Consider the following 6,021-nt stretch of genomic DNA (forward strand, 5'->3'; position numbering starts at 1 on the left):
CCACCCAGTAACCCAGTAAGGCCAGCAGGATAATGCTCCTATCCACCCAGTAACCCAGTAAGGCCAGCAGGCTACTCTCCTTTTATTGCTATGTAACTATTATAACTGTTGTCCATTTGTTTTTCTATTAAAACGCCATATTAAACGTGTACATGACACTGCAACAACATGTCCCCATGGGGACAATAAAGTCAGTAATTCAAGAGGGTGAATGGGCAAGACAAAAGATCAGGGCATGGCAGTAGCTTGCCAGGCGCATCGGTTTGTGCCAAGAACTGCAACGCTGCTGGGTTTTTTTCACGCTCAACAGTTTCCCCGTGTGTGTCTTGAACGGTCAACCACCCAAAGCAGATTCAGCCAACTTGACACAAGTGTTGGGGGAGCATTAGAGTCAACATGGGCCAGAATCCCTGTTGAATGCTTTTGACACCTTGTAGAGTCCATGACCTGACGAATTGAGGTTGTTCTGGGGGCTGGGGAGGGGCAACTCAATATTAGATTAGGAGGCTGTTCTGGGGGCAAAGGGGAGGGGCAATAATTAGATTAGAATTGAGGCTGTTCTGGGGTCAGAAGGGGAGGGGCAACTCAATATTAGATTAGAATTGAGGGTGTTCTGGGGTCAGAAGGGGAGGGGCAACTCAATATTAGATTAAATACTCTCATTATGTTCCTGTTGAGGGGTTAAATACTCTCATTATGTTCCTGTTGAGGGGTTAAATACTCTCATTATGTTCCTGTTGAGGGGTTAAATACTCTCATTATGTTCCTGTTGAGGGGTTAAATACTCTCATTATGTTCCTGTTGAGGGGTTAAATACTGGAAGACACATTCAGTTGTTTAACTGACTAGGTATCCCACTTTCCCCTTTCCTTTCATAGTATTCATTGACCTGACAGTACAGATGTACTGTTCCCCCTCTCTATCTCTCACTCTCTCTTCTCTCTCTCTCTCTCCCTCTCTCTCTCCCCTCTCTCTCTCTCTCTCTCTCTCTCTCCCTCTCTCTCTCTCTCTCTCCCCCTCTCCCTCTCTCTCTCCTCTCTCTCTCTCCCCCACTCTCTCTCTCCCTCCTCCCTCCCTCTCTCTCTCCTCTCTCTCTCTCTCTCTCTCTCCCCTTCTCTCTCTCTCCCCCTCCCCCCTCTCCCTCTCCTGTTTGTTTGATTTCAGCCTAATCTGTGTGTTTGCTAATTGGTCTGCAGTCTGGGAATAGAAGTGATCCTAATAGTATAGTGCAATTCCTTTGCCAAAATCCCTCTACAACGACTGCAGCATATCTCTCTCTCTCTCTCTCTCTCTCTCCCTCCTCTCTCTCTCTCTCTCTCTCTCTCTCCCTCTCTCCCTCTCTCCTCTCTCTCTCTCTTTGTTTCAGCCTCTCTGATTCTCCCCTCCGACTGCTCTCCTAATCTCTCTCTCTCCCCCCTTCTTCTCCCCCCTCTCCTTCCCCCTCTCTATCTCCCCTCTCTCTCTCCCCCTCTCTCTCCCCCCTCTCTCTCTCCCTCCACTCTCTCTCTCTCCCCACTCTCTCTCTCTCTCCCCCACTCTCTCTCTCTCTCCCCCCCTCTCTCTCTCTCTCTCTCTCTCTCTCTCTCCATCCTTCTCTCTCTCTCCACCCTCTCTCTCTCCCCCTCCCCATCCCTCTCCTGTTTGTTTGATTTCAGCCTAATCTGTGTGTTTGCTAATTGGTCTGCAGTCTGGGAATAGAAGTGATCCTAATAGAATGGTCCTTTGTTAAGGTCCCTGGCTACAACAACTGCAGCATCAGCTGCGCCCACTAACTACCGGCTCCGACAGCACTGATGCTTCTCAGCTCTGGTTTTAATTGGTTGAGAGCAGCGGAGGCTGCTGAGGGAGGACAGGCTCATAGTAAATGGCTGGAACGGAGCAGATTAAATGCTCTGTCAAAACCATCTGTTTGATGTATTTGATAGCATTTCACACATTCGCGCACCAGCCATTACCACGAGCCAATCCTCCCCAATTAAGGTGCCACCAACCTCCAGTGGTTTTAGAGACCCAACCTCATTTATTAGGATGAGAGAAGATGAGAGAAGGAGAGAGGGAGGAGAGAAGGGGAAGGAGGAGAGAAGGGAAGGAGAGAAGGGAAGGAGGGTAGAAGATAAGGAGAGAATGGAAGGAGAGAAGGAGAGAAGGGAAGGAGAGAAGGGAAGAATGGAAGGAGAGAAGGGAAGGGGAGGAGGGAAGGAGGGAAGGGAAAGAGAAAAGGAGAGAAGGGAAGGAGCGTAGGAGATAAGGGAAGGAGAGAAGGGAAGGGGAGAAGGGAAGGAGAAAAATAGAGAAGAAGAGAAGGGAAGGAGGGTAGGAGATAAGGGAAGGAGAGAAGGGAAGGATAAAAGGAGAGAAGGGAATGAGGGTAGGAGCTAAGGGAAGGAGATACGGGAAGGAGAGAAGGGAAGGATAAAAGGAGAGAAGGGAAGGAGAGGAGGAAAAACCGGAAGGGAAGAATGGAAGGAGGGTAGGAGATAAGGGAAGGAGAAAAAGGAGAGAAGGAGAGAAAGAGTGTCTGGGCCTCCCCCAGGCTTTCCCTGCTTGTTGACTTTGTGTTGTTCTGCAGTTTCAAGCTCCCAGAAGGTCAGAATAAATCCATAAACATCTGTTTCTAATGCTGTAGTGCCTCCCCCCGTTGATTCACCTTCTAATGCTGTAGTGCCTCCCCCCGGTGATTCACCTTCTAATGCTGTAGTGGTGGGGTTATTACCATCTAGTAGACTGGGTTTTGATGGGGCATGGTGGGGTTATTAGCATCTAGTAGACTGCGTTTTGATGGGGCATGGTGGGGTTATTACCATCAGAATGAATGAATTAAACCCTTAACTGAACAATTCAGAATGAATGTCTTAACCCCAAACATTAACCCCTTAACTGAGCCATTCAGAATGAATGTCTTAACCCCAAACATTAAACCCTTAACTGAACCATTCAGAATGAATGTCTTAACCCCAAACATTAAACCCTTAACTGAACCATTCAGAATGAATGTCTTAACCCCAAACATTAAACCCTTAACTGAGCCATTCAGAATTAATGATTGAGACGCAGCACTAGGAGAACCTTAGGTTGTCACAAACACCTGGAAATTTGACATTTGGAGCAACTTCGAGATTTGACATTTGGAAAACATGGATAAAACGTCAGGGTCTGAAGTCAAATTGGTGAGACCGTGAGATCTTGTTGAATCAGTTTCATATCTGTTCTGTCTCCTCCCCTCTCCCTCTCTCTCTGTTCTGTCTCTGTCTCCTCCCCCTCTCACTCTCTCTATGTTCTGTCTCTGTCTCCTCCCCCTCCCCTCTCTCTCTCTGTTCTGTCTCTGTCTCCTCCCCCTCTCCCACTCTCTCTGTTCTGTCTCCTCCCCCTCCCCTCTCTCTCTGTTCTGTCTCCTCCCCTCTCCCTTCTGTTCTGTCTCTGTCTCCTCCCCTCTCCCACCCTCTCTGTTCTGTCTCTGTCTCCCCTCTCCCACTCTCTCTGTTCTGTCTCTCCCCTCTCCCTCTCTGTTCTGTCTCTGTCTCCTCCCCCTCTCCCTCTCTCTCTGTTCTGTCTCTGTCTCCTCCGCCTCTCCTCCCTCTCTGTCCTGTCTCTCTCTCCCACTTTCTGTCTCTGTCTCCTCCCCTCTCCCACTCTCTCTATTCTGTCTCTGCCTCCTCCCCTCTCCTCTCTCTCCTCTCTCCCACTCTCTCTGTTCTGTCTCCTCCCCCTCTCCCACTCTCTCTCTGTTCTGTCTCCTCCCTCTCTGTTCTGTCTCCTCCCCTCTCTCTGTTCTGTCTCCTCCCCTCTCTCTGTTCTGTCCTCCCCCTCTCTCTGTTCTGTCTCCTCCCACTCTCTCTGTTCTGTCTCCTCCCCCTCTCCCACTCTCTCTGTTCTGTCTCCTCCCCCTCTCCCACTCTCTCCAACTCTCTCCACTCAAGCCTGTCGTCGTTAAACGTTTCAGAAAGCCGCTCTCTGAAAACCTCAGAAGAAGCATTCAGCTTTCAACTAAAACCCCATAATTAATCAGTGAAAATAACACTTGAGTCAACTCCACTTCAAGATAGCTTGTGTGTGTGTTTGTGTGTGTGTGCATGTGTGTGTGTGTGTGTGCCTGCAAATGTGTGTGTATATCTGTGTGTACGTGTGTGTGTGCGTGCGTGCCTGCCTGCGCTGACTCGTGCAAGTGTGTGTGTGTGTGTGTAGTCACCCAAAGACCAAGTTCTTTAAATACTAACTCATAAAAGTGTCTCTCTGCAGCAGTCCAGCCAGCAGCCCAGCCAGCAGTCCAGCCAGCAGCCCAGCCAGCAGCCCAGCCAGCAGCCCAGCCAGCAGCCCAGCCAGCAGCCCAGCCAGCAGCCAAGCAAGCAGCAACAGCAGCAGCCAGCAGCTAGCCAGCAACAAAGCCTGCAGCCAGCAGCACAGCCAGCAGCCCAGCCAGCAGCCCAGCCAGCAACCCAGCCAGCAGCCCAGCCAGCAGCAGAGCCAGCAGCCCAGCCAGCAGCCCAGCCAGCAGCACAGCCCAGCCAGCAGCCCAGCCAGCAGTCAGCCAGCCCAGCCAGCAGCCCAGCCCAGCCAGCAACCCAGCCAGCAAGCCAGCAGCCCAGCCAGCAGCACAGCCAGCAGCCCAGCCAGCAGCCCAGCCAGCAGCAGAGCCAGCAGCCCAGCCAGCAGCCCAGCCAGCAGCCCAGCCAGCAGCCCAGCCAGCCAGCCAGCAGAGCCAGCAGCCCAGCCAGCAGCACAGCCAGCAGCAGCCAGCAGCACCAGCAGCAGCCAGCAGCCCAGCCAGCAGCCCAGCCAGCAGCCCAGCCAGCAGCCAGCCAGCAGCCCAGCCAGCAGCACAGCGAGTAGCATATAGCAGCCAGCAGCACAGCCAGCAGCCCAGCCAGCAGCACACCAGCAGCCCAGCCAGCAGCCCAGCCAGCAGCCCAGACAGCAGCACAGCCAGCAGCCCAGCTCTGGTCAGCGGCCCAACCCAACCAGCACTGGTCTTCCTCCTCAATGGAGTGCACAATGTGCAGCAACAGACCACATCCTAAATATTACCCTATGGACCCTGGTCAACAGTCTAGTGCACTATATAGGGAATAGGTTGCTAACTGGGACTCAGCTCTGTTCTAGTAACACTATATAGGACTCAGCTCTGGCCTAGTAACACTATATAGGACTCAGCTCTGGTCTAGTAACACTATATAGGACTCAGCTCTGGTCTAGTAACACTATATAGGACTCAGCTCTGGTCTAGTAACACTATATAGGACTCTGGTCTAGTAACACTATATAGGACTCAGCTCTGGTCTAGTAACACTATATAGGACTCAGCTCTGGTCTAGTAACACTATATAGGACTCAGCTGGTCTAGTAACTGGACTCAGCTCTAGGACTCAGCTCTGGTCTAGTACACTATATAGGACTCAGCTCTGGTCTAGTACACAGCTCTGGTCTAGTAACACTATATAGGACTCAGCTCTGGTCTAACACTAAGGACTCAGCTCTGGTCTAGTAACACTATATAGGACTCAGCTCTGGTCTAGTAACACTATATAGGACTCAGCTCTGGTCTAGTAACACTATATAGGACTCAGCTCTGGTCTAGTAACACTATATAGGACTCAGCTCTGGTCTAGTAACACTCATATAGGACTCAGCTCTGGTCTAGTAACACTATATAGGACTCAGCTCTGGTCTAGTAACACTATATAGGACTCAGCTCTGGTCTAGTAACACTATATAGGACTCAGCTCTGGTCTGGACTCTGGTCTAGTAACACTATATAGGACTCAGCTCTGGTCTAGTAACACTATATAGGACTCAGCTCTGGTCTAGTAACACTATATAGGACTCAGCTCTGGTCTAGTAACACTATATAGGACTCAGCTCTGGTCTAGTAACACACTATATAGGACTCAGCTCTGGTCTAGTAACACTATATAACTCAGCTCTGGTCTAGTAACACTATATAGGGACTCAGCTCTGGTCTAGTAACACTATATAGGACTCAGCTCTGGTCTAGTAACACTATATAGGACTCAGCTCTGGTCTAGT

Source organism: Oncorhynchus nerka, linkage group LG26, assembly GCF_034236695.1.
Source record: "Oncorhynchus nerka isolate Pitt River linkage group LG26, Oner_Uvic_2.0, whole genome shotgun sequence".
NCBI classification, from domain to species: Eukaryota; Metazoa; Chordata; class Actinopteri; order Salmoniformes; family Salmonidae; genus Oncorhynchus; species Oncorhynchus nerka.